At 45.7% G+C, this 25885-nt stretch overlaps 1 protein-coding gene across 2 annotated transcripts in view; it reads left to right on the plus strand.

Moving 5' to 3' along the window:
- Bach2 (BTB domain and CNC homolog 2) overlaps nucleotides 1–25885 on the plus strand; it is a 335006-nt gene that overhangs the window by 176689 nt on the left and 132432 nt on the right. For both annotated transcript variants that reach the window (XM_038347946.1, XM_038347948.1), the window contains exon 3: nucleotides 1445–1593. The gene's annotated coding sequence lies outside the window, so the exon portion shown is untranslated. The remainder of the gene's footprint in view (nucleotides 1–1444; nucleotides 1594–25885) is intronic.

Here is a 25885-nt window from a genome sequence, read left to right on the forward strand (position 1 = left end):
TTTTGACTTCCACAGGCACTACATGCAAGTGGGCTACATAGACATACATCCAGGCATCTGATAACATGTGGTACACAGACATACATTCAGGCAAACACCATTCACATAAAATAAAAATAAATAAAATCTCCAAAAAATTAAAGGAAAAAAAACACACCAGAACACCCTAGAAGTTCACATTGCCAACCTGGTATTTGTTTTTCTAAAGACCCCAGGAATGGTCAGAAACCAAGGCAACCTGAAACTCTTTTTGCTCTGTTAGGTGTCACTTTCAGAGAAATAGTTAAGATGTGTTTCTGTGGAGTATTAGAGTATTGCGGAGATATTTTAAAGCATGATTTAATAACTGTATAACACTAATATAACTCACATTTTCTTTCATAATTAACTAAAAAAGTTATGAAAACAGTCTCCAAGTATGTTTGTGTATCTGAAAAGAATAATGGTCCATAATCCAATTCTAAATTCACCAGGTTTTCAGGATGGCGTCTGTATGTGTATGCATGCGTGCTTTTGTGTGTGTGTGTTTGTGTGTGTGTGTGTGTGTGTGTGTAAACTTCTTTGGTAGAAAAACTTTGCCTGAATTAGTGTAAGATGTTATTTTGTTCTAATTAATGAATCACCCTATGTTTTTGCATAGAAACATTGAACATGCTTATCTGTGGGGTGCTTACCTTGGACAGTGAGAGTGGTTACACACTTGTAAGGATAATATCATGGTAGTAGCACCCTGTACTCCCAAATAAAAAATAAATATGAATTGTGCGGTTATCCAACTGCAAGAGATATTGTGAAGGGGCTATAAGCCTAAGTGACAAAATATCCTTAATAATTTATTAGTCATGGTTACCATTATTCATTATTTATTTCTTTATACTCTGACCTGTTTTTATGTGTTCTACAATAAACATTAACTCATCAGAGAAAATAAATATTTCTAGTTTTATGGATGAAAGTCTGATATGAGGATATGAGGTTGGGCTAAAGCCAACCAAATCGTACTGATTTGAAAATGAACGCATTTGAGGCATCCTTGTCAGCCAGGATTCGCAAGTTAATTATGTCTTCTAGAGTCGCCTCTAGTTAGCACATCCTCTTAGGTCTCTAAACTGGGGTGTTTGGATTTGTTGAAGAAAGCCTTCTGAGATGATCCAGGAGATAATAAGATGATTAGAGACTGGCCTCCCCGAGTTGTCTTTGGGTTCAGGAGAGCATGTGGTAAGAGATGCTCGCCTGCAGGAAGCACCTGGAGAAGAGGTCTTCGGCTTGAGTAGAGCCCGGATATTGGTATCCAGGGCAATTCTGTCACTCTGCCTATGTGGTTCAGTCAAGAACCAGAACCATGGTGGAGTACTGTCTTGCTCAAAGAGGAGGAGCTGTTCTGAGGCAGGAGCATTGCCATGTACAGCGTTTACTCTAGTAATGGACTTTCCTTTGGGTCTAGGTGGATGCTCACTGATCTGTCACAAGGTTGCCTCGCTGAGCGTTGGGGTCCATGTCTGAATGGATCGCTGTAGCCTTCACATCTCTGCCTCCGCCCCGTTCCCGGCATCCTAAGACTCGAAGCCAGGACAGGACCTGGGGAAATTATATGTAAGTTTTTCCTAAGATTGCTTTTTCTCACCTACACAGAGGTAAGTATGAGGTGACGACACCAGGAACCCAAGCACACAAACATTGCCTTTCTTTTAACAAAGCATCGTGAGAATTGCAAATGAAGCAGGAAACAAGGGCTGGAATCCCTCGAGTCCTGCTTCCTTAGCCTGGTGGTTCTCAAGAGTTAGTTTTCATCACCAGCAGGTCTGAGCCAGTAGGTCTGGTGCCAGCCAGCAGTCGGCTTTGCTAACAGTTTCCAAGTGATGATGGTACAGTTGCTCCAAGGCCCTCGTTTTGAGAATCACTGCTTTGGCTCAAGTGTGTGAGAGGGGTGGATGGTGATGTTAAGAAACAATACACTTTAATATTAAATACATTAAATACATTAAAATGTAGAATCCGGCTGGGCGGGGGATGGCATGCGCCTTTAATCCAAGCACTCAGGAGGTAGAGGCCGGCAGATGTCCATTAGTTGGGGCCAGCCTGGTCTACAGAGCAAGTTCCAAAACAGCCTGGGATACACAGAAAAGCAAAATTAATCAAACAAACAGAAGAACCTGTGCTTAATGCATTGACTGTGTCTCAGGAAACAACTTTAGGGCTTGCACGGCAGCTTCAGCTGGAAAATTCAGCTTGACCAATCACCAGCTCCCTTCCTATAGTTCTGGCCATTGTTTGCCCTTGGGCTTTAGGAGGTCAGAATAATAGTGTGGCTGTTAGCAAAGGTCACGGTCCCCTTGTCAGGCTGTGTTTTGTCGTGTTTGGTAGGTCCAAAGGGAAAGTCTCCTCCCAGGGTTCAAGAATCTGTTGCTCCCTTCCCTGCTACGCTGTCATGGTTAGCTTTCATTTACAAGGGGACACATGAAGGGAGGTGCACCTCCAGTAAATAACCCATCAGCAGGGCTCAGCTGTTAGGGGTCTCCGAAACTTCAGTACTGGCAGATTTAAGGTTAATCTCATTACTGTGTTAGCTACCAAAAGGATAACTGCTTACCTTACCAAAGACAGGACAGTTTCCAACACTGATTTAAAAAAAAAAAATAAGCTTGGCTAAGCAAATGCTCACTGGATTGGTTAAGTACACATACAGATCTATACACATGCCTGTACACATGTTGTATGTTTTCTAAGTTTTTCAATGTAGAAATGTTAAGTGTTTTTCTTTTATTTCATTAAATAACTGTGAATATAAAATTGTAATGATGCTACTGCCCTGTCCAGAAACTATCTGAAGAATTTCTGGAAGTTTTAAATCTGTGGTAATACACTATGATTTATAACATTTTATTTGGGTGAGGCAAGTGTGGTCACTCAAAGTAGCACTTGAAATTTGCAACTCTTTTATTAGAACTCTTAAGAATTGAGAACAGTCGCTGTTAATAAAGTAATCGCCACCCAACTATGTTATGCTAAGTGAAGCCAGCTGGACATGTTCAGCGTTGGTGCTCATATGAGGTGCCTGGAGTCGTCAAACACACAGTCCAGAAGTAGACTGCTTGCTGTCAACAGTAGAGTCAGAGGTGTGGCGTTTGTGGTTTAGTGGGTCCAGTGTGGGCTGGAGAAGTTGACGTGTTAGTAGTTGACAGTGGTGGTTAGTTGCACAATAATGTCCATGTTCTTAATATTGCCAAACTGTCCATTTAAAAATGACTAAAACACAGTTTTAAAAGCAACTAAATAGCAGCGCACACTCTTCCTTTTAAGAATGCTGGTTCTTGACAGTGAAGATGCTTTCCAGGGTGCAGTGGCGTCTTGCATCCTGCTGTCTTTTGTCCCCAAACACAGCGAGGGCAGAGTCTCAACCACAGGGATGGAATCCCTGTCATAGGAAACCATCGCAGGAGTTTGCCATTAACAGTCACAGTCTCTACCAAACGCCACACAGTGTGGCAGAAGTTGCCTTGCTAGGGTGAAAGGAGGGATGGGTGAGGATGCTCCATTTCCCGGGGAGCTTCCTGGGCCAACACAGCTCGGAGCAAGGTTTTCCCTGTTGAGCCTGACTCCTGCTCTTAATGGGTCTTCCTGCTGGTGGAGGTGACCACATGAGAGAAACCAGCCAGGGAAGAGAGACCCGCCCCCCACCCAAGTCATTGTACTGCTGAGAGGAGCGGGCATTACTATGCCAGTAAGTCCCGGAAGAGGTCAGGGAGTGACCCACCTGCAGTCCAGTGGGAAGTGCGGCTTAGTCCACCCAACTCTGCTCATCTCGCTTTTTACCTTTTCTCGTTTCTACAAAACTAGCCTGGAAGCCCAGCCAGCAGATTCCCCTGGGACTGGGAGCATGTTTTCTTCAGATCTTTGGCTGTCTTTAGACTTTATCCCTGGGACAGACCATACCTAAGGATCCAAGGAGAGATACAGATGGATAATTTTCAGGTTCATTGACGGGAAGTATAAGTGTGTGTGAGGGTGGGGGATAAGCTCAGAAGCCAGTATTCTAAATGATTGAATGTTCCCCCTAAGCTATTAAGGTTACTTACTTGTGCGAATGCACACTCATACACATGGAAATTTGGCTTAAAGAAATGGTATGGCCAGGATGAAGGTTAAACAAAATCGTTGGAATGCAAGGACGACACATACTAACCCATCCCCTCGTCCTCAGGACTAGACTTTCCAAACCTTCTTGGGAATCAAGTCTTTGTTTTTAACTTAGGCCGTTCAGGCCATGGCAATGCTTCAAAGGTTTCTGGCTCAAATGCTATGGGGGGAAAACAGTAAAACTAAAATTTACTGTAGAAAGGAAAAACAAGTGTAAGGGAGAAGAAACTAAGGATGAATTCACCTCTGCTATCCCCATGGACCTACAGCACCTAAATATGCACTGAGATCATGAGAGTGTAGAATTTAATCAAGATCCATGAACCCCGTGAGTTCAGGTGACACAATTGCAGGAGCACATGACAGATTTCCCCAGAAGAGACCAGCAAACCAGATATTACGCAGATAAAACTGACACACGGTAGAAACAACTCAGGGGCTCTCCTCATTGGCCCTCCTGTTCCTTAGAAGTCAGCTGTGCCTGGGTCCAGATGCTGGCATGTTTCCTGAAGATCCCCTCACCTGAACGGAGAAAACCAGGCCCTGGGTTGGCTAACCTTCCAACTCCACACCCCGGCCCTTCACACTCCCCATCCTCCCCTCACATCCACTTCGCTTCTTCAGAGATCAAGGCTCAGAAAACAAGACAGCTTTGGTTTTCTGTGAGGGAGGGACTCACTGGGGGGTATCTGCAGCTTCAGCCTCTCCCATGCTGAAATCAGCGAGAGTAGCTGAATGCGTTAGAATTAGACCTGGAGGCTGCTTTCTAAGCATCTTCCCCAGAAAGCACCTACTCCTTGTCGTTAAGCAGAATACCAAAGCAAGCATCTCCTTGTCCTCTCGTACCAAGGTTGCCCTGCACCATCAGACTCTAACACACTGGCACAGGATAGGAAACTCCAACATGTACTTTCATAGGCATTCTTGAGAAAAACGGCGTCTTTTCCAGGATTAAGGGGTAGATCTTCTGTGTGTGTTTTAGGAATAATCGATAAGCTGTGACATAATTACTTTCAAGAGTGATGCCAACACTAACCCCATGGAACTGTGTGTTTAGGTCCTGTGATCGCTGAGGGACCATCACACAATTTTGGAGTCAGTTCTCTTGGTTTCTTTTGAGGGTTTGATTTGATCGTTTACAATAGACCCATTCACAATTATAGTCTACTCACGGAACAATCAAAATTAATTTTCAGTTTTGCATGCATGCTAATCGTACGAGGGAGTGATGTTGCCAGCATGGGGACATATGTTAATAAACTAATCAAAACCTCCAGAGCCTCCAAAGAAGCTGAGCTGTACTGCACTGGAAAGTTCCCTCCCAAGTAATAGCCCCGGCTGCATAAATGCTTTATCAGTTTATTCCAGTAGCCTCCAGCCCGCTGAGAGCTAAAGAGGTGACTGGGGGCGCACCTGTCACTAGGGAAATGACACAGAATTCTCACTGCTACAGGGGAATTCAGGGTTCCCTCTTGTGGGTTCTTAGCCGCATTAATGAAAGAATTTTAAAATGGACTCAGGGGCCAGCAATATGGCTTAGCAGTTAAAGATGCTTGCCACCACCTGACAGTCTCAGTTTGATCCCTGGAACCCACATGGGGGAAGCAAAGAACTGACTTCTGGAAGTTGTCCTCTGACCTCCACACCTGTACCGTGCGTGGTACGCATTTACACACACGTGCGCGCACACCCACACAAGCACACGTACTGTGTGTGTGTGTGTGTGTGTGTGTTAAAAAAACAGACTCAGAAGGAAGTCAAGGATGATTTTATTAGAGTTTGGGAGAAGAACCACAGGGCAGGCAAGAGGTGAATCCCAGGGGCTTCTGGGAGGAAGACGGTGGAAGAGAAGAGAGAAATCAATGCCTTTTTCAGATCGTTTTTAAGAGCCATGATATTCAGTAACGGCTTTGCATGGCAGCAGGGCACAGGGGATGTCAGAGAAAGTGAGAATGTCCAAAGCATTCCAAAGACAACAAGCGGGCTGCCGAGCTGGGGGAAAGCCCCACAGAGCTGGGGCATAAGGTCCAGGCCCTTGGGTTTCATAACACTCCCCTCCCACATTTGTATGTCACAGGCTTTGGTTTTTCCACATGTTCTCTTTGTTAGATGAAACCCAGATGAGGAGGGGCTTCCAGTCTTTCTGTTCCCTTTGGCTTCCTTCACATGTTAACCTTGGTGTAGCAGTTCTAACATATACTCTCCTACCAGACCACTGAGCCTTCGTGTTGAGGGCGCGATAGCAGCTTACCCGTTCAGACTCGAGCAGGCCTGGTGTCTGCAGTAGGGGTGGCAAGAAATGCAAAGAGTGGGTATGCTGAGACGCGTTCCTGCTCTTTCTGCCCGTAGGATATTGTCTGTGAAATCCTGCATGCTAGCGAGGTTATTGAAGCCCTTAGTCATTGGAAGCTCTTGTGTCTAGAAGATTTTTTCCCGTATTTCCACATTATTTCCACACCTGATTGACACCAGGTCAGATTATTAAATGAGTCCTATATTTTAACTTTTTTAATTTCTAGAAAAATTCAGAATCCAAAAAAGAATTGTTTCCTTTTGGCAAAGCAGAGGTAGCTTTGCATTTCTTCTTGCAAAAGTAAAATAATGGTTCACTTCACAACAGCTTCGCTCTGAGAAGCATGTCAGCCAGTTTATCATATGGGTCTCAAGGTGCCCTTACATAGCCCAGACACACTGAATAATACTGTCTTTCTTAAGTGGTTCATCGTGGACGAGATTTCATTAGGTACATGTTTATTCTACATAAGCTGAAATCACATAAAAATAAAATCAAATGTTCCTTCTAATCTAGTTACCAGGATACAAGTTACCTATACCAAGGATTTTTGTGTATTTCTACAAACCGTTTTTAATCAACAACTCCAAATTCCTAAGCAATACTCTGTACCGATTATACTGTGCAACTTGAAAATAGCAGCATTGATTAGACGTCATTTCACAGGACAAAGATCTCCTGTCTTCTTTTCTCTCCAAGTGCTATTACTCAGCTCTTAGACACACGTGTGGACTTACCCATATCTTGATCAGGTGGAAGTGCCCCTAACCCATCATTCTCATTCCTACATTCAATTACAAAAAAATATCCAGTGAACTTGCAAAGCCTTTGCAACTTCTGGATTCGTAAGACAAAGGTTTGCTTGTGTACAGATGATTTTGGCGTTAGATCTGCTCACAGTGCCGGGTTGCTTTAAAAACCATAGTTAGTGCATAGTAAGCCAGGAAAGGCTGGCACAGGAGAGGCTGACTTGAGGCCTCCTTCCCCCGTTCCTCATCCACAATCCAAATAATATGGATTCCAGTAAAAGTCTGATTCCACTCAAGTGTCTGCCTTCTAGTGTTTGGAGCCAGTTTTTCCCCAGCCTTGCCTTCTTCCTTCCTGAAAGCAGCGTCTGCCCAGACCACTGAGCTCTGATGCATGGCTCTCGGAATCTGAAAGTCCTTGCTGCCCTGTAGAGAAGGCATCACCTTCAGATTTGGATGACTCCCACACGTAGCCAGGGCTAAGCAGGGGCTAAGGCCCTGAGAGAAGAGCCAGGTGAAACCTAAGGGGTTGTTTGAGGCTCATGAGTAGCGCCGTCCACATGCCTTGTGTTAGTGTAGGAAGAATGTAGTAAGCAGCTGCTGGAGAGATTCTGGTTACAAATTGGGTCTTTAGAGATTTTATCTTCCCCTATACAAGATGCTAAGTTCCTTGACAGGGGGACTTCTTTGCATCGCTTACATCCCTGTGTCCTTTCTGGAACAGTGACTCTCTCTATATAGATTGATGTGACTATTTCTGTGGCTGTCAGGTGATCTGTGAATGAATGCAAGCACTCCGGCTCTCTTGGTTTTACCGTCTTCACCCAGCAATTGACAGCACTTTAGTAAGCATCCTCAAGTGTGTTGGACATCTGACTGGGTACAGGTGTGGAAAAGCAGTGTACAGCACCTTGATCCTCCCCTGGCAAAGGAGATGCTAATACTGATAATGAGGATCTGGCACCTTCATTTTCGATTTGGTCACCTTGCTTCACTGGGTCAGAGCACCTGCTGCTAGGCTGGGTACATTGCGAAGCCCGAAACCGCCCCATCAGATTGCTGATGACATTATTTATGAATTTCTCATGATATTTATAGCCAGCATTTGTCATATAACAAATTCGAGAGCATGCCAAGAGGGAGTTAGCTTTGTCATTGGCATTGAGATTAACTTTCTCTAGACTAGTGAAAACTAAAATGTTCCTTACCACATAAAAGTTTTGCTTTCACTGTGTTCAGACCCCTCCCATCTGTCAGTCACAGCACAGTCATTTGGTGTCTGACTTGGGGGCGGTGTGGTTGTTTCTCAGTGGTGTGTGACCCACTTTTTCATAATACTTAATTGCCTCTGTTTTTACTATACAAGTCTGAGGCTGACGAGAGTGGACCAGAGCCCCAGAAGGACTTTCTGAGGCTTCTCGTCAGTTCTAGAACCACACAGGCAGAAGACGGTCTTAACCCTGCAGGGGGTGCGTGCACCACCAAGAGAGTGATGGGATGGCTCCTCTAGTTTCTGGACAATGAGCGCGTGCACAGGTAATGCTACTGTTCTCGCAGCTGATTCCTTGCGTGTCTTAATTCCTTTCCCTGGACTGGACTTTGAGTCAACACCTGCATTGCTTCTCTGTTGTGATTTAGGGAAGGGGGCTCAGGAGAGTGAGCATTTTCGTCGGCTCTGTAAGACCTTGATAACTTTTCCTTAGAGCTCTGAGGAGGTTGCAATTGAAGAGGAAAAACCTCTATCTTCTCCACGCGCCTAGCAGAATCATCTTTGATGGTTGGTTGTTTTGTGTTCAGTGCTGTCGAGGTCATGGTGTGTAAGCATCAGATACCTTACCCCGCAGGGACAGCCACGTGATAGTTAAAGGTTGGTCGGCTTCTGGCTGTGGAGTGGCGGCGTGTGGGGAAAGCCCACAGAAAGACCCACAGAAGGGGAGAGCTGATGCGGGGCTGATGTGTCTTGCTAAACCCTGGCCACTGCAGACTCAAAAGCAGATGGCATCCAAGTGCTAGGCTTAACTTTGGCAAAAAGAAAAAAAAAAATTCTCCAAGCCTGTTTTGTACCTGGTAGTGCTTCTGCCATCACGGTTATCTGTGGGATGATGTTAAAAGAGCAATTGTTTCGCAGCAAAATGTTGGAGGTCACCAGTCCTGATGTCACCTGTCCTGATTCGCAGGAGAGTGTTTGGTGCACGTCTATTTACCAGAGTCTGTCTGGCGTGTGGTTCGTGGCACTCTTGTCTGCACGCTGAATTACCTACCACCTTAGAGACCTGGAACAGGCCCGGAGATAAGTCAGCCTTGTTTTCCATGAAAGTCCTGATACAGAAAAAGAACGAAAGTACAAACAGTGACTGGAAAAAATGTCACACGTTGTAGCCACTTTGCATCCCTTGTTAGGACAAACCTGGGCTGGGTTTTTACATTTGTGAAGCCGCGCGGTAGGTGGAGCAGTGTGGGTGGCTCAGAAAAAAAAGTAGCGGTTAGAATAAGATTTTCCATCGATTGCCCTTTGTGCCTGGCTAAAAATAAGATTCATACAAATCAGAATGTGTAGTGCAAGCAAAATCGCTCTGTTAATTCTGATGACTGACTTGCCTACGTCTTTGCATCTGTCTAGTAAGGGGGTATATTAGGAAATAAGTGTCTCTGTTTAAATACCAAAGGGCAGCCAGGGTTTTTTTTTTCTATTTGTCTACACATGATAGTTTGTCATTTTCCCCTTCTAAAGGAGGAAAAGCTTAATTCACACACACATACAAATGGTGCTGGTGATGCAGGTGGTGAGATCCTTGAGCCTGTCTACACAGCACCAGCCTTGTTTCAAAGGCCGTTGTGCGTATCCATCTTGAGGCTAATTGCTAGAAAGTTATTTCTTATCAGCTCAGAGCAGCGAGAAGAGGGTCACTTAGCGGCGCTGCTCTAGAGATCAGAAAATGAATGTGCTAGGGAACCAGAATCAGTGCACACCTGTCCCTAAGTGCTCTCCGTAAACACAGATGTTAGAGGAGCAGTTGACCAAGTAAAAACTCCCTTCATCTGCCTTCAGAGTCCCCTGCAACCACAGCAAATGATAATGTCTCAGTCTGTGGCTAGACGGAACGCCAAAGAGAAGTCGCCGTTCACAGGGAAATTTGTACCTCAGCGATCCCAGAGTTGGTGCTGTCCCATCCCACTGACTGAAGGGCTGCGGCATTTCCAGAGGAGGAGTGTCTGCAAGGGCACCGAGCCTTTGGGGGTTGATGCAGTCTATGAAACAGATGAGTCAAGAGGGCAGCCGATCAGCAGCCTCAGTCATGAAAGCGTCATATCCCACGCCTCTGGCTGTGGCCGTCCTCTGACGCCGCGGCTGAGGAGAGATGAGAGCTCTAAGGGAAGGGAGACCCTGGCCCACAGCTTAGCCAGGAGACCTGTTGACCTGGACCTGTCTGCTCCGCCTCCCCAGACCTGAGCATCTTTTTTCTGAAAATGGGAAAAGGCACAGTCAGTCCCTGCATCATCGGGTGCCTGTAGGATTGGATGAGGTAATGACGTAAGGTACGGAGCCGGAGCTGTGCGCAGTGAGCGTTGCTGGTGTCGTTCTTACTCATGCTACTGTATCTTGACGATGTGCTGGAGCATGTCAGGACATTTGAGGTTCTCCTGTGCGTCTGTAGTAGAAACTTTAGGATTTCATGCACCAAGGATCAGCCTCCGGGTCACTATTTCTCACGGAGAGGGTAAGGGCATTTACAGAGCAGTTAGGTTCTTTATAGCCTTCTAATGCTGCCTGTCGGGTTATTTGATTTCACAATGACACGGACATAGTGTGCGCTCCTTCCTTTGTAGATTAGCACTGAGCGTATTCGGTTATTTTTATCCTCACACTATGCTTTTTATTGATGCCTGGATATTTTGGTTCTCACATCTGTTCTTGTTGGTTGTAGTACCTGCTGGTATATGTTACGAAAGTGGCTGCGCTAATGTTGTAATCAAGCAAGCTTTTAAATATTTCAGGTGGGAACTAGCAAAACTTCAGGGGCATTTAGCTTCCATGGTATTGTCTCTCCCTGGAGGAAACTTGCATACATAATGATGTTGGTTACTGATCAGCCATTAAGATGACCAAATGCTAACAGGCAGAAGACGGTTAGTGCTGTTTTGATTTTCATTAGTTTTTGTTAATTATTTTGTTTCCTATAATGCGTACTTGCCCACCTCAGAGTCTTTTTCCCCCGCCCGCCAGTTGTCTATTACAAGGTGGATATATTATTTTGTAATGCAGAGGTGTGGTTATAAACATCACGTGACTTTTGGGCTAACCTTTAGAAGCCTTGGAATCGGACAGTAAGAGTTCAGAGCAGACTTTCCTTCAGTCTCCTCCACGACCTTCTGGGATGCTGGCTCTCATTTATCAAATTAAAAGAGAAATTGTGGCAGTGCCTTGGCCCTGCCTCACCTGGGACTTGACAAGAAGTGATGTATGAGACCAGTAAGCTCCGAAATGACAGCAGAACACAGGCACAGCAACAGTTTGCTGTTTGCGAGGCACATCTTTCGTCGTTTGTTTGTTTTTGACTTCAGGATCCTTCTCGTGATTCTTCTACCATCCCAGGAACCACAGCTGATTGGAGTGTGTATCTTAGTATCAGTAGATCCTCTGGATTTTAGTGTCAGGACCTGGCAGTCTGTAGTGGAGACATTTCTTGGGTTGACGACCGGGATGACTTGCCTTAGGGACGCAGCCTGTCTCCAGCAGTGTAGGCAGTTTCTGCATAGATTTCTCTTGAGTGACATGGAAGAATCCTTTCCCATGGAGAAAATCCTTCCTGGTGACTTCCAAAGACACAGCTTCACCATACACACATACACACAAGCGCACGCACACACACCATTATCCTTGGCAGCCTCATTGCACTTGGCCACTGAAGCCAGGAGAAGATGATGAATTAGGCTCTGGCTGTGACTTCCTTCCACACCTTTGTGAGGAATGACAAAGATTCTGAAATCCATCCCATTGATGCACCGCACCACAATGGTTTTAACCTGTCCTTCATGTGCAATTTGAGGGTAGTGGCCAGGCTGGGCTCATTATTCCTTTGGTTGAATAATATAAAGCATTTGCAATGGAGATTTACTCTAATGATGTATTTTAAGTGCATGTCCGCATTGCTAGTTTAATGCACTCAGTCATGAAATGCTTTAGAGTTTATGGCTAATGGATAAATCCTCAGGAAAAAAAAAAGTGAAATTTTCAGTAAGATTGACGTTTGGAGTGCGAAATATAAATCTAATGAGAGCATTTCAACCAAGGTTTGTAATTAGGGCTGAATAGAGTAAATTTGTACATGCTCACTGCAGAAGGGCACAGCAGAAGGTGAAATTGCATGCTCTACTGGGAAGGCGCGATGAAGGCCAATGTATCAGTGTCAGGCCGTGACACCAGCGTATAAATGATACTGTCACCAAGTGCTGCACGGAGTACCAAGGGAATTCCACTCTAGTAAATTACATTACTTAGACAGACCTGAAGGCATTGTGCTGGAATGAGAGGAGAAAAAGAGAAGGCTGTCAGCACACGACGGAAGATGCTGCCCTATAACTGCAGGATAGACGTCACTCACTCGTGTGGGTATAGAAAGGCTAATATTATATCCTGTTAATTATATTATAGAAGTGACATTCATATACCATAAGATATATTCATATATCATAAGAGAATGAGTATCAATTGGTTCCTGTGATCTGTCCAGTGTTGGGTTTTTCTTATTATTTACAGCTGGGTAGTAGTAGGGTAGAAGTAGCATTTGCTCTTCATTTATTTTTTTCTGTTGTGAAAATCTAGCCCCTTTCCCCTCAGTAATATTGTTCATCCCACGTCCAACACTGTAATAAAAGCATGTGTGCCAGCCATGGTTAGGTGGAAGGTGCTGTGATTCCCAGCTACTTGAGAGGCTGGGGCAGGAGATTGCAAGAACTCTTTGTCCCTCTCCTTCCCTTTTGTTCCCCTGCAGTCAGGTGGGGCCACTTTATGGCCCTTTGTTGATGATGATCTGTGTTAGCATTTCTGGACAGGAATTGGAAGAAGACAGTAACCATGGACCGTGCTGTCATTTCCTTACTTTCTGAAGGTGTGCTGGTCTCCCTTTGTCTGGTTGGATTCTGGGAACCAGTCCTCGAAGAAGCCCATCCCAGGTATTCTGGGATGAGTCACTTGTTTCTTAAGTAGGAAATAAATGTGCCCCAGAGAGAATATTCTGAAACACCGATGTTGGCTTTCTCAAGCATGCATCACACCTTGTTCTCGAAATGCCCGTCAGCAGCCTCTTGTTGAGGATGAGCTACATGAGGAAGACAAGGGCTCTGCTGGCACCGCCAAACGGCTTAAATGTCAGAGGTTCCTAAAGAGAGACCATTGGATGGCAGAGGTGGCACTGAGATTTGACTTTTAGTCTTTCCAAAATAACGCTGTATCCATGTGAGCATCATAGTTTTATCTGTTTTCTAGCTACAGTTGTAGACTTTATTCATCTAATCACGTGACTTAGTAAAGCTGACGTATTTGGAGCACTAGGTTGGAAGGCAGAAAGGGGAGACCTCAATTAAATATGGGATGGCTATTTCTACTTTATGCTGGTATATCCACCTTAATATTTCAAGGGGAGTGGGAGGAGTGAGACTATGAGCAAAGAGGTCAAGACCATGATGCGGACACCCAGTGAAACATCTTACCTGAGCTAATGGGAACTTACCAATTCTGGTAGGACAGGGAAGGAACCAGCATAGGCCAAACTAGACCCTCTGAATATGGGTGACAGTTGTATGGCTGGGGCAGACTGCAGGGCTACTGGCAATGGGACCAGGCTTTATCCCTACTGCTTGTACTGGCAGCCTACTGCTTGTATTTTGGAACCTATTCTCTTTGATGGATACCTTGCTCAGCCTAGATACAGCAGGGAGGGCCTTGGAGCGTCCTCAAAGCAATGTGCCTTACCCTCTCTGAGGAATAGATTGGGGGTGGGGAGGAAGGTGGAGGGTCTCTGTAGGTCAGTGGTTGAGTTCTTGCCCAGGACATGTGAGGCCCTAGGTTCCATCTCTGCTGTCTGGGGTGTGCGTGTCAGTCTGTGATTCTGAAGTAGCATCTGTGTAAAAGCTTCATGCAGTGTGGCAGCGTCAGGTGCCGTGTGCAGGCCCAGCTTGCAGATGGCTTCCTTGTTAGCTGTGTGGGCAGTCAGTCTCGCCTGCACCAGCACATCCCTGTTCCCATTGTATCTCGCTTCAGCTCGTGTTATGTCTGTGTGTTCCTTCCATCCAGTACATCAGTAGGGAAATTGCATGTGTGTTGGTATTTACGGGTTTTGTTTTGTTTTGTTTTTGTTTCTGTTTTTTAAATTCAAACATTTTAATTTTTGCTTTATAAATAATACCATTAAAATTTTTCACCTACTCCCCTCCCCCCATTTCCCTCCTACTCCCCCACCATCCCTACCCCCTCACCCTCCAGTCCTAAGAGAGGGCAGGGTACCGTGCCCTGTGGGAAGTCCAAGGCCCTCCCCGCTCCATCCAGGCCTAGGAAGGGGTGCATCCAAAAAGACTAGGCTCCCCAAAAGCCAGTACATACAATAGAATCCCAGTGCCATTATCATTGGCTTCTCAGTCAGCCCCCATTGTCAGCCACATTCATAGAGTCCAGTTTGATCACATGCTCGTTCAGTCCCAGTCCAGCTGGCCTTGGTGAGCTCCCATTAGATCAGTCACACTGTCTAAGTGGGTGGACGAACCCCTCACGGTCCTGACTTCCTTGCTCATCTTCTCTCTCTTTCTGCTCTTCAACTGGACCTTGGGAGCTCAGTCCAGTGCTCCAGTATGGGTCTCTGTCTCTATCTCCATCCATCACTGGACAAAGGTTCTATTTTGATATTCAAGATATTCATCAGTGTAGCTATGGGACAAGACCAGTTCAGGCACCCTCTCCTCTACTGCCCAAGGACCTAGCTGGGGACATCCCCTTGGACACCTGGGAACCCCTCTAGAGCCAAGTCTCTTGACAACCCTAAAATGGCTCCCTTAAGATATCTTCTTCCCTGTTTCCATATGTGTGTTGGTACTTATTACACTGTCACATACATTGATTTTTTTCTATTTTTATTTTATTTTTAAAACAATCTTTTCTCATTATACATACCAGTCCCAGTTCCCACTTCCTCTCCTCCTCCATTCCCTCCTCTTACTCTCCCACCCCACCCTCCATCCACTCTTCAGAGAGGATAGGTACATTGCTTTGAGGAAGCTCCAAGGCCCTCCCTACTATATCTAGGCGGAGCAAGGTGGATCCATCCAAAGACCAAAATGAGTTCCAAAAAGCCAGTACAAGCAGTAGGGATAAAGCCTGGTCCCACTGCCAGTAGCCCTGCAGTCTGCCCCAGCAATACAACTGTCACCCACATTCAGAGGGTCTATTTTGGCCTATGCTGGTTCCTTCCCAGTCCTACCAGAGTTGGTGAGCTCCCATTAGCTCAGGTAAGCTGTTTCCATGGGTGTCCCCATCATGGTCTTGACCTCTTTGCTCATATTCTCATTCCTCTCACTCTTCAACTGGACTTTGGTAGCTCAGCCCAGTGCTTCACTATTGGTCTTTGCTGTTTCCATCAGTTGCTGGATGAAGGTTCTATGGTGACATTTAAGATAGTTATTAATCTGACTAGAGGGCAAGGCCAGTTCAAGTACCCTCTCCACTATTGCTTAGGGTCTTAGCTGAGGTCATCTTTGTATGTTCCTGAGAATTTCTCTAAGTGCCAGGTTTCTTGCTTGCCCCATAATGGCTACCTCACCAAGATATCTCTTTCCTTGCTCTCCATTTCCATCCTTCCTCCATCTTGACAATCCTGTTCCTTCAAGTTCTCCTACCCCTTCCTTTCTTCCCTCCTCCTCCCCTTCTACCCTCCCTTCTCCCCCGAAACCCATGCTTTCAATTTCTTCAGGAGATCTTATCTATTTCCCCTTCCCAGGAGGATCTATATATGTTACTCTTAGCTCCTTGTTACTTAGCTTCTTTGGGTCATGGACTATAAGCTTGTTATCCTTTGTTTTACAGCTAGTATCCACTTAAGAGTACATACCATGCTCGTCTTTCTGGGTCTGGGTTAGCTCACTCAGGGTTTTCATCTAGTTCCTTTACTTGCATGCATATTTCAAGATGTCACTTTTTTAACACTAAATAATACTCCACTTTGTAAACGTACCACATTTTCTTTATCTATTCTTCAGTTAAGAGGCATCTAGGTTGTTTCCAGGTTCTGACTATTACAGATAGTGCTGCTATAAACATAGTTGAACAAATGTCCTTGTAGTATAAATTGAGTATCCTTTGGGTATATGCCCAACAGTGGTATTGCTGGGTCCTGAAATAGGTTGATTCCCAATTTTCTGAGAAATCACCATACTGATTTCCAGAGTGGCTGTACAAGTTTGCCTTCCCACCAGCAATGGATGAGTGTTCCTCTTACTCCACATCCTCTCCAGTATAAGCTATCATTGGTGTTTTTGAGCTTAGCCATTCTTGCTGGTGTAAGATGGTATCTCAGAGTCATTTTGATTTGCATTTCCCTGATGGCTAAGGATGTTGAACATTTCCTTAAATATCTTTTGCCATTTGAGATTCTTCTGTTGAGAATTCTTTGTTTAGATCTGCACCCCATTTTTAGTTGGATTATTTTTTTGATGTCTAATTTCTTGAGTTCTTTATATATTTTGGAGAACAGTCCTCTGTCTGATACGGGGTTGCTGAAGATCTTTTCCCATTAAATAGGCTGCCTTTTATCTTATTGACTGTGTCCTTTGCTTTGCTTTACAGACCCTTCTTAGTTTCAGGAGGTCTATTTATATATTGTTGCTCTCAGTGTCTGTGCTACTGGTGTTATATTTAAGAAATGATTTCCTGTGTCAATGCATTGAAAGCTAGTTCCTATTTTCTCTTCTATCAGGTTCTTATTTATATTGAGGTCTTTAATCCATCAGGACTTGAGTTTTGTGCATGGGAATAGATATGGATCTATTTTCATTCTTCTACCTGTTGACATATCGTTATGCTAGCACCATTTGTTGAAGATATTTTCTTTTTTTCTATTGTATAATTTTAGCTTCTTTGTCAAAAATCAGGTATTCATAGGTGTGTGGATTAATATCCAGGTTGTCAATTTGATTTCATTGGTCAAGCTGTCTTGTTTTTATGCCAATACCAGGCTGTTTTTATTACTGCAGCTCTGTAATAAAGCTAGATGTCAGGGATGATGATTCCTTTATTATACAGGATTGTTTTGGCTATCCTGGGTTTTTTTTGTTTTTCCATATGAAGTTGAGTATTCTTTCCAGGTCTGTGAAGAATTGTGTTGGGATTTTGATGGGAACTGCATTTAATCTATAGATTGCTTTTGGTAGGATTGCCATTTTTATTTCTACCTCACTTTTTACCTCACTTCTTGGTGATAGCCTGCCATCAAAATACAACTCTGAGCCGAACCCTGGTGAAAGAGCCTGCACGGCATCTCAGATGTTTTAGTTCCTCTCCATTCTGAAGAGCTTCCTTTGTTCCTCCTGCCCTACCCATATCTGACTGCTCTCTCTTCTTTTTCTTGCATTAAATTGGAAAGGGAACAGGGGGAGCTCCTAAGGAGAAATAGGTCTGTGGAGGATTGTGAGTACTCATTCAGAAGCTATTCTTAGTTTCAAGAAATATAATGAAGTTGGGCTTTGAGTCCTGCTGAAGCTCCCATTAATGATCTTGCTACCTGCCACCTGATTCTGTTTTCCCCCAGGACGCCTGGTGTTGTCTCCCTAATATTCTGAATGGACCGCCTTCTAAATTGGGCGCATCCTGAAAGGCAGTGAGAGCTGTTGTAGTGATGGTTTGCTAGTGGATCCTTCATTGTCTCTGCCGTGCTCTTTCATTCCCTCTAAAGTCTGCGCTCGTGTTTGCTGTGGATCTGGATTTATCATCACAAGTCCGCCTGTTCACATAAGCACGTACCCCACCTTGTCATGACAGGGTTTGCAGCCCACAACTGCTGTCTTAGGCTGCTGGGTTCCTGGGTTCCCACTGCTGCAGATGTCCTACCACCAGAGATCCCAGAGCCACATTCCCGTGAACAATGAAGGCGTTGTTCACATGCGACGTAAGGACGTAAGCATTCAAACAATAAGACCTCTTGTGAGATGCGGTGAAATACGCACTGCAAACATCGTGAGGTTCTCTGTCTCATGGAAGGCAGTTTTTGCATGGGTTCGAAATACCCATTACCTTCTTAACAGCCCTGTAAGAAAGGAAAATCACCCGTCTCAGTCTAGCTTTCAAGTAATTTCTGCTCTAAGGAAAGCTAAAGTGCATTCCTTTATCTAAAGCACACACTATAATTTATGAACTCACAGTGCTCCATTAAGAATTGCAGCTTATCCCCACCCCCTCACACCTAAAGTGAAAACTCCATCTGTTTGACGGAAAAGCCCTTCTTTGTTTGAAACTTACTTCATAGTGTGTGTGTGTGTGTGTGTGTGTGTGTGTGTGTGTGTGTGTGTGTGTGTGGTTTGTGTATCTATTGCACACACATGCATCTGTCACTGAAAACATGCAGAGGTCAGAGGACAACTTGCAGGAGTCAGTTCTGTCCTTCTGTCCCGTAGTGTAGGACCTGGGGATTGAACTCAAGTCGTTAGGGTTGGCAGCACGTACCTATTGAACCATCTCACCCAGTCTTCTTCTTTCTCTGAGTCATATTTATTTCTTCCAAATGCAACAAGAATCCTTTCGCTCACGTAATGAGGTTGTAAGGCATGATAATTCCCTAAACATTCTAGCACTGCGGGAGCGTGGGGAGGGAGGAGTCCTGCTTTGAATTTACTTTAGTAGGAACCCATTTTTGTTTTAGTTTTTTTGTTTGTTTGTTTTTGCATTGATAAGGGAGGGAGACTTGGTATATAAACTTAGATCCTTGTCAGCGCACCTCAGGGTCTCTGGCAGACCCCGGAATGGTCTCGGTTTTGATGTTTAGCATATGACTTTGTATGGTAGTGGTGGAGGGCGCATAAATTGCCTGGCCAAAGGTGTTCTGTTGAGCTGATGCAGTATTAAACTATAGAAATTGCCAAGTGTTTGTAGACGGCTGTATACAACAGCATTGCAGAATCTCCTAATTGAAGAAATGTTTCATCTCCATCTCTGTTGACAGGAACGATTGCCTCCTGATAATTGCTTTGCTTAAGTGTCTGATAATATGCCAGGAATGAGTGCGCTCTGTGTTAGGTCATCTTTAATTATGCATGTACCACCTGTCAGCTCCAAGTCAGTCTCAGATTAGACACTTGCGGAGTCAGTTTGGGGAGGGTCGGAGGGAAGCCAAGGTGATCCCTTTGAAAAACGGCAAAAATAGCGGTAAACATCTCTCGTCACCTGCAGCTCCCTGAAAGCACCTCAGGGGCATGGCTCTTGAGGAGGAACAAGCCACCGGGACATCTGAGAAACTCCGAAATCTCACTGGAGCAAGATGAATTACCGCGGAGACAAATGACAGGAGAGGCTGGGCACGCCTCCTCCCTTCTGCCTTCTGTTGCATTTCCTCTTTACTCCTTCCCATCGCTGTAAATGAGCCAGGGAAGAGCTCAGAAACATTTTTATAAGCTATGTGAGGACAGGAAATATGTTAATGATGCTAGATTTCATACATTTGGGGGATTTTTTTTTTCAGTAGCTGGTTGGCTTTTTTTAGAAGGACAAATGTGAGTTGGAAGGCATGCTTGCTACCCTCTGTCGGCTTTTGGTACTTTTATTCTCACTTTTCAGGGTTGTTTGGGACTTTCTGGTGGGATGTTTAGGGTTCTTTACTGAAAGTTCTCTTCTCTCTTCAAAAGGGTGAACTTCTAAAAGGCGTTTTTTTCTTTGTTTACCTGTCAGAGGCTTAAGGGAAAATGTGTTGGACTCCTTCATATAGGTGGCCTTGGTTGGTTGCAGTGGCAGGCAGAGAAGAGGGGAGGTGCTGCAAAGAAATGACAGAATGTGCATTATCCCATGGGCCAGCTCTCAGAGTGCAGAGGGAAGGCTCCAAGCCGAGAAAAGGGTCCTGAGACAGGTTTGCCCGAGACACACTTCAGAAGCCCTGAAATGCTCCATTTCAGACACATCAGAGTAGAAACACAAGAGAGTAAACCAGGTCAGTCGGTGGAGGGGTCACACTGGCCTCCAGCCCCCCAGAGCACCAAGTACCCTGAGTACCGTTTGACTGCCATTCGGTGCTTAAGGTGACCTTTGCCGTCCTCCCTGATCAGGGCCCACTGAAGTGGGCAGGCATCAAGGACGTGCAGAATGGCTCTGAAACCACTTCCAGCCCAGTCCAGTGTTGGCCATTTAGTGTGTGATTGATTCAGGAAAGGCTACACAGGACCGCCCACTCCACACAGTGCACGCTTCTTTTTAAAGTGACTGCAGGGAGCCCGCCCCTGACGGAAGAGCATCAGAAAGTTGAGTCCCGGGAGAGCTGAGGGAAAGAACCAGGAAGAAAAAGCAGCACCGCCATATTCCCACTCCGCGTTGCCAAACCCTTCCCATCTGCCTGGGAAAATCGTACGCTCTCTCCACCTGCCTGACTCCTATTTTGAATGTTATCTCCTCTAAGAAGCATCTTTAAATTTGTTCTTTTATAATTCCATGCATGCGTATAACGTTCTTTGATCAAAGTCCCCCCTCAATCATCCTCTCTTACCTCTTTCACCCATCACCAAATCCCTTCTTGTTCTTGGGTCCTCACCCTACTTTTATGCTTGTGTGTGTGTGTGTGTGTGTGTGTGTGTGTGTGTGTGTGTGTTAGACCCCTGAGGAATACAGTTGCAACCTTTGATTTACTATAGCTCATCTGAGAGGGGTGAGGCCTTGTGAGCCCAGATCCATGCGGAATACTGGTGGGCGCGGTTTCTAAGGGTAGCCGCTGCTGCTCTGAGGCCATAGGTGCTATGGCCGTGTCATGTCTACATTTACAGTACTCCGGGTCTCCTCCAGCTCTCCTTCTACCTGCTTCCTCTTCCTTCATGTTCTCCGAGCTTTGGAAGATTGATAGAACCGTCCCATTTAGAGATGAGCATTCAGCAATCACTTAGTCTCAGCACGTTGACCGGTTATGGGCCCCTGCATTAACCATCATCCATTTCAAATAGAAGCTTCTCTGACCGAGGCTTAGAACAGCACCAATCTGGATGCAGACATAAATATTTAGAACGCAGTTTGACACCGTGTTTACTTAACAAAACAACAGTGGTAAGCTCCCCCATAGGATCTCTGACCTCCATAGTCATGGAGTTTGACCAGGACTAAGTATGAATTCCTCCTGGAGGGAGGACCTCAGATCAAGTCAGGAAGTAGTTAGCTGTCCCCATACCAACCATGCCACTGTGGCACTAGTGGGTACGTCTGGCCTAGCAGGTTGATGATGTAGTTCACAGGTCCATAGCCATGTAAGACAACTGATGGCTTTTCTCCACTAGCAGCCGGCCTGGCTCTTTGAACGCTATGCTAGACATCAGGAGGACGCGTCCAGTTCCATTCCAGCTTGATCTCTGCCATGTTTGCAATTGGAATGTATGGGGTCTTCAGCCATTGGGTATCATCTCATTCTGGTGGGCACCCAAGAGGAATGGCAAGAACCTGGGTGGTTTGGGGAGCTCTGGGGATCTCCCTGACCAACAGCTCACAAGAACGTATCCCACACCTCGCACTGGGATCTTGTTTAATCGCCAGTATCCTAATCAGCATTTTTCTTCCTTCCTGGAGAATCTACTGCGCATCACCCAGTCCCTAACAGACTGCCTGCCTCCTGTGGTGTTCATCATAGCATCCTGCAAGGTCTGTGTTATAGAGCTTTCTCAGAAGAAAATAAAACTACCCTCTTAATTATGACCAGGGAGCTCCGGGGACCAGGCAGTAATGATTTCGGCGGGGCCACAGTACCCAGGTCACATTAAGGATATTGTGACCATACATTAGAGAAGGACAGTTGTGTATGTGAGAACTTCATGCTGGGCACACTGGAAGGACGATAGATTGTTAGCCTGGAGAAGGGAGGGAGAAGGGAGGGAGAAGGGGGCTGCAGTGGCCACCTTTAAATAGGTGAAACGCTGTTGCTCAGGAAACAGCAGAGGTGGCCTTATATGGAGGAGGTTTTATTTCAGAACAAGATTATTTTGCGCATGAAGCTAACCTACTGTGGCACCTGCGCCTGTGGCTTTCTTTGGCAACAGTGGCCCCTGTCACTAGAAGGAGGGGTATCTTTTAGTATTGTATCTGGGGTTTGAGAATATGGCAAAACGCCTGTGCTCTGAGAGGCACAAATCAGTTAACCCTGACCTTGTGCCGGCTGAGAGCCCCTGTTGCGTGCAGCCTCCCAGCCAGGATGGCTGTGGGGAGGCACGCCTGACATCCAGGCTGGAGTTTGGGGTGTGATGGAAGACTTTCTTCCTCAGAGAGGCTGTGCAGTGAGACCGAGTAACACAGGATGTAGTCCCAGCGCATATTCCTCCTGGCCTCTCGCTCACTCGCTGCGAGCTGGAGAGACGCCTCAACGCTTGAAACCTCCTTTTCTGACCAGGAAAATAAATACACATAAAAAATACTCAAACCGTTCACCTCTCGGGAGTTGCCGTGAGGATTCATGAAGGCAAAGGAGCCACCTGGAGACCGGTCTGCCCCTGGTCCACAGAACAGACTCCTCCCTTGCAGGTTATTGCGATCTGGGTGATAAACGGGGACATCCCCCAGCGTGGACATGGATATTGCTCTGTGGCGAGTACAAGGCCGTGGTTCAGTCCTCAGAGGCTCCCAGCACCACACCTGCTGCAGAGGAGGTTACCTGGGCTGCTGGCGTGTCTGCTGGAAGCTAGGGAGCTGGAGCAGAGGTGCCGCCACCCTCTGCTGGCCCAGTCCTCCCATAGTCCCCCGTGTCTGCCTGAGCTCTGTAGCCTGTTGGCTCCTCCTCCTCCTGCCTGTCATCCCAGCATGGAGTGCTCACCACTTTATTTCATCCCCCCTTACCTCTCTCCTTCCATCTCATCCTAATCCTTCCTGGCCTCATCTTCTTTCTACATAGGACTGTTCTGATGAGCTTAGAACATCAAATGGTATTCTCAGTAATAATGTTCACCGCTTACATTGCTTTTTAAAATCGTATATATGTTCAAGCCCAGGTCCTTGAGATCAGCCAGTGCTCTTAACCACTGAGCCATCTCTCCAGCCGCTACATTTCTGTCTTATTTTGTGTGCTCGTGTGTCATGTTCCCCATCACCCGTGGGGTATAGGGGTGTACATGTGGAGGTCAGGGGACAACTTAGAGGAGGAGGTTCCCACCTGGCACTGTGTGGCACCTGGAAATAGACCAAAGGTCACCAGGCTTAGCGGCCGGTATCTGTACACACTGAGACGCCTTACAGCCCGACAAAACAAGAGTGTTTTTTTGTTGCTTCAGGAGGAGGGGGGAAATGAAGCTTTTCATGTGTCTCTAGAGTTCTTTTCTCCTGTGTTGACATTTTCCCCTTCTGTCATCCCTTGAGCTTGTAGTCATTAACTTGCCAGACACCCAGCAACTGATTGTCTTTATGACGTTGCTGGAATTAGGAGATTGTCACTCTCGGAGAACCTAACCCATATATTAACTCAGACACAGCAAATTGCTAAATATATGTCTTTAAAATGAAGAGCTTCAGAATGCCAATTTGACTCTCTTGTTCCCAGCCCCTGCTGTTGGAAGGGGGTGACAGTGGGCAAGGGAGGACGAATTTCTGTCACAGAACTAGCCTCTGAGTACACACAGCTGCTCCAGCTGAAAGTCCACAGCGTTTCCCAGGGGCTGGTGGCGAGGTCCAGGCCGAACAGGAGGGCAGTGGGCACCTGCCAGCCTCCAGGTGTGTTCAGTTCTTGTGTACAACTTGAGTGTCCACACCATGGTTCACTGATCTTCTTATTCCCTCCAGAACCTTATTCCTCCCAGGGTCTAGTTCAGTAAACGCCCGAGTAGATAGACAAGTGGAGAGGATGAGGGGGACGGAAGGGAAAAGAAAGAAAGAAAGAAAGAAAGATGATGCTGATCCTATCCAGTGCTCAGTGTGGGCGAGACAGGTCCACATGTGGCGGGCAAGGCTTGAGGCACTCAGCGCATGAGGAAACGTGGACCATGTCAAGCATGTCCAGATGGAAGAGGTCATGCGTCTGCAGACATGCAGCTCTCCAGAGCTTTCTTCGCTGGTCTGTGTTGCTTTGTATTAAGCAGAATGTGACTTTAAATTTCCAGTCATTCCTAAGTCTTGAATCAGAATGTGGCATTGGTCCCCTTTTTAGGAAAGAAAGTCAGCAGCCTATTTCCCCAACTCTCAGACCTTGGTGTTCCTTTGGGAGCCAATAACCTGATGGGAAGACCATGGCTCTCAGTCCTGGATCTTTATCCCCCTCTTATGACTTAGTGCTTACAACCCCAGACTAAACGCCTCCCTGAAAGGTGAACGACAGATTCTTGCCTTCAAAATAACCCTGAACTCTCCCAACAACCCCATGAGAAAAAAAAAAGTCTGAAAAAAGTTCACTGACAGCAAGGGTGCCAAATATATACAGAATTTTACTACAAAATGTAAAGGTGTTAGCTTTGTGTTTCTCAGAACACTTGTATTTGTAAAAGCTTCATGCCACACTTGAGGTCAGTTGCTGTGTGCAGCTTTGTCAATTGCCAAATCCATGTACAAGAAGCTTCCAGCCTCCTTAAAAGAGAAGTAACTCCTTTTCATTTTCTTCAGAATGTTCTGACCTTTGTCTTGTTCACAGATACACACTGGTTTGGGATTTTTGTTTCTGGGTTTTTGTTTTGTGGGTTTTTTTTCATTAGCTGTTGCAAAGGTATTTGAGCCCTCAGCTCGTACTCTCCTGTTTCCCAGTACTTTACACTGGCCATAGATAGTCGCCATGCTGCCTACAGAGGGCTTGGGGAGTTCAGTCCCCACCCGCAGAGCTCACCACAGACAGAGGCCCCGCAGACAGACTCAGACAGCTGGGACATGGATGCAAGTGGCAGGTGCCATTGATAGACAGGGCTGGAAGCGCAGGTATACTCGGTAGTGGTAGCAGACTCTTTAGAAAGAGCAGTGAGATGTCCCTGGTGTTGGCTTGGCGTGTAACATCCTTGTATCTGCCTTATCCTTCCTGTTCTATCCCATGGTTCTTGAGGGCAGGGGCTCTCGGATTCATCACTACGTTCTGTGGTGGCTTAGTAAATGGTCGCTTAAGCAAGTATGTTCTCTACCATGCTTAGTTTTTATCTTAAAATTGGTGTGACAGTTAAGAAGCTGTTTTTAGTTTCATATAAAAATGGAATTTGGGTACTTTTCAGTATTTTTTAACTCTTGGTGGGAGGGACATGCTAACTCATGAAAAGTTCTCAAACACTGTAGAAAAAGTGAAGTGACTTTGCTTATGCTCTGTCACAACACGAACACAGGATTTCCTAAGAACCTTGGAAGCTACTTGTTTATATCCTCTTATGTAGCCCTAGTGCCGAGAACTGTGCCTGACCTTTAAAGGGTTCTTAATAGATACTTGTTGAGCTCTGTGGAGACGGCTCGGACAAGCCTGAAAATCCGAGCTCAGCCCCAGTCCACAATAGGAGAAGGAAAGAATCCACTCCCTCAAGTTTCCCTCTGACCTCCATACACTTT

The sequence above is a fragment of the Arvicola amphibius genome, chromosome 11 (assembly GCF_903992535.2).
Source record: "Arvicola amphibius chromosome 11, mArvAmp1.2, whole genome shotgun sequence".
Classification (NCBI taxonomy): Eukaryota; Metazoa; Chordata; class Mammalia; order Rodentia; family Cricetidae; genus Arvicola; species Arvicola amphibius.